The sequence below is a fragment of the Gekko japonicus genome, unplaced genomic scaffold (assembly GCF_001447785.1).
Source record: "Gekko japonicus isolate JY-2015 unplaced genomic scaffold, Gekko_japonicus_V1.1 scaffold841, whole genome shotgun sequence".
NCBI lineage: Eukaryota > Metazoa > Chordata > Lepidosauria > Squamata > Gekkonidae > Gekko > Gekko japonicus.
In genome coordinates this window covers 164,425-167,965 of record NW_015165261.1, presented here as the reverse complement: position 1 = coordinate 167,965, position 3,541 = coordinate 164,425, and positions in this window count along the sequence as shown.

Genomic DNA, 3,541 nt, shown 5'->3' with positions numbered 1-3,541 from the left:
AGGAGGGGGCGGGGCCCGGGGGAGGGGTGAAGGTTGGAGCACAAGGGGAGACAGGTGACATGAAGAGGGAATAAAAAGAGGACCGAAAGCAGAGGCCGAGGAGGTGGAGGCACAGGCGACTTGAGAGTGGACAAGCAGAGAGAGAGCGCATTGTCTGACCTGCCAAGGGAGAGCAGAGGGTGGTGACGTGACCTCCTTTTCTCCCGCAAGTCTGAGGCCTCTGCGGTTCCTCAGGGAGGTGGGGCACGGTGGCTGACAGCCAACAGCAAGTAGGATCGAGGGACAGCGACGAGGGGTCATCAAGCTCGTGTGACAATATGTTAATGGAAGTCTCCCAGAAAAAGTCCAATAATCACACATTTAATTTCAAGAGAGGAAAACTCTATAAAAGAAGGGTGTACTTGAGAAAGGAAGGATTGGGGGGTTCATATTTATTCACTTGGAACTTGGATGCTATTTAAACCATGTAAACCATGTAAACCATGTAATACCATGTATTAAGAAAACCACAAACAAGAGTGGTGCCAGAATGGTGAAAGAATAGAATTAAGGGAGATAAACAAGGGGAAAAGGCTTTCTTTAGAATGTTGCAAAAATTGCCCAAAAAAGGAGCACAAATGTCAGCAAAACAAATTAAGTAACAAGGTGAAAAGAATTTGAGGAGTATGCTTGTAGAAGTGTGCCAGGGAGCCAGATGGACTAATAAATCTCAAAGGTGTGAAAGCTCTACTAAGAAAGATAAGGAGAATGTAAAAAAAATCAAATTCTGCACGTTGGGCTTCACTGCAAAAAGCTGAAAAATAATGGGCGGTCTCAATTACTTTGTTTTTTGAGCAGGTGTCTAGCAGTGGCATCCTAAGCACTGTGACACCCTCCCTAGCTCATTGACTTCAGTGGACTTAGAATGGTGTAACTATTCTTAGGATGGTACTTTAAAGAACTAAGTCAAGCAGGAGTAATAGGAGATGAAAGCTCTTGGGCTAATTGACAAATACAAATTAATAAGTCGTTAGGTCCAGATGGCAGCATTGGGCGATTCTGCATCTAGCATTCGCTCCACATTTTCTTAACACTGAGGAAAAGACGCAGCTCAAAACCACATTCAGATACTTCGGGGTAACACTGTACTGACTACAAAGTCACCCCTGAACAGTCATAAATCTATGCAGAAAGTACCATAAAACTCGATGATCAAAGAAAGTGAAAGTGGCATGCAGTTCAGAGGGTACCATAAAATCCAATGATCAAAGAAAGTGAAAGCAGTATGCATTGCAGAGGGGAATTTCTGTTCCAATGCAGGTTTCATAAAACAATGGAGGGGAAAGCCAATGCAGAATCACCCATTGTTAAGGAGTTCAGAAGTGGAAGTAGATCAAGATGGGTAGCCATGCTAGTCTGTAGCAGTAGAAAAGAGCAAGAGTCCAGTGGCACCTTCAAGACTAACAACATTTGTGGCGTGTTGGGAGCTTTTGTGAGTCACTGCTGCTCACTTCTTCAGACAGAAGAGGAACTGTTGGTTTTCTGACAAAAATATACAGCTTGTCACTAAAATCAACCTTATCACAGAGGATATTTAAACGTATAGACTAGAGGTTAGAAAGCTGATAGAAGTTTATGTAATCATGAATGCTGTGGATAAACTGCATACCGGGAAATTTACAGGGAAATGATTTGCCTTCTCCCATAAACACTAGGACTTGGGGGCATCCAATGAAATTGATGGGCAGAAGCTTCAGACAATAGAAAATAAGGCTTTATTCATTCAGGATCTGACTTAGGGCCAAACTAGACAATACACTTGAAATGAGTCAGGTTAGGGAAACCTGTCCTGACTGGCAGGCATATGTGTCATCAGGGAACTAATATTCCCTAGTGGACTGGGGCCCAGTCCGGTTCAGGAGCATGATATTGGGAGAACGGGCTTCACTTCAGTCTTCCTCCCTGTACCATTGTCCTGAGCCAAAATGGCTGCATATATGTGGGGGAGTTTGCCTTCTAATAGGGTTTCATGTGAACTGACAATGAGATGGACGGTTGAAGCCCCTCCCCCTTCCATACTACACTGCACTCCTGAGCCGAAATTGGGGCCAAGTGCACTCGGGAACTGTTGTGAGATGCCTCTTTAAGAGCCTATCCCAGTAGGCCTCAGAGCAAGCAGGAGAGTCGAAGGGACTCAGTGCTTCTCAGCCTCCCTGCTAGCAGCCTGCAGGAGTGCAGGGCCTACTAAGAATCTGCAGAACCAGGCCAGGACAACCCTGGCCTAGAGGTCAAGGCACAGCTTAGTTAAGTATTGTAATTCCTTAGTCCAATAGCCAAGTTACCTGCCCTACAGCTACTGTTAATAAAGAAGCCTTCAGCCAAATGGAACTGGGTGTTTGCTGTTTGCTCCATTACACAAAAGGAACATTAATTCCCTGCCAGCACACAAGCCCACAAGTCAGGTCAGGAGAACTCTGACCCAACTTTTGTTTAAAGATATCATCTTGTTTGGCCCGTAGATGCTTTCAAAGGAGAGATCATATAAATTCATGAAGGATTGCTCTATCAGTGGCTCATGGCTTTGACATCTTAATGGCATCTCCATGTTCATAGGTATTTTTCAAACTCCATTTTCCAGGGAGCAAAGTATGGAGGAAATTGTTCCAGTTTTTGACCTGCATAAAAAATGCAACAGGTAGGGATGACACTAAAATTTGCAAGTTTGCTGGTTTGAATTTCAATTTCATGTCTCCCTTGTGAGAAAAGGACCCTTGAAATCTTATCTTCACTGCAGGTTGTCTTTTCACATTGGATTTTTCTTGTAAAAACATACACATTTTCAGTGTTAATTGTGCATCCATTATGTATAAACTATGGGTGGGATCCAACTAACATTTTCCCTTAATCCTTCCCAAGTATGGCTTCCATCCCACAAGCCTTTTGTCTATGCAGGTCCCATGATCCCCAAAATACAGTATTTTTGGATGGTCAAGAGGATCTCTTCTCCCGCTTCACCTGTGGAAAAGCTGGTTGGGTCCCACCTGATGCGTCCATGACATAAAAATGCTATGTATGTACATGCTACATGCATGTAGGCATGCCAAGCCCCCGCTGGAGAAGGGGGAACCCCCGATTTACAAGCCCCTTACCTGCTTTTTAAAAATTCGGGCCCGGGGAAAAAAATGGCGGCCAGAAATCGCCGCTCTAGCATTTAAGTCCTCCAAGTCTCTATGGTTATGAAAACCATAGAGACAAGGGCTAGAGCGTGTTCCGTCTAGTATGCTCCGCCTGGAGCACAGTTCCGGCTAGCTTCCGAGCTGCCCCTCCCTTCTCAGAAGCCCTGCTCCACTCAGGTGCAGTGATATTTCCCTCCTTCTTGCCTCTGGCATCGCAGCTCTTTCCTTTCCAGCCTCCGATATCCTGCTTGAGTGGTGGTGAGAAATCCCTCTTTTATCCTGCTTGAGTGGTGGTGAGAAATCCCTCTTTTATCCTGCTTGAGTGGTGGTGAGAAATCCCTCTTTTATGTCTTATCAGGAGTCAAGCTGTAGCTTCCCTGTAGTGT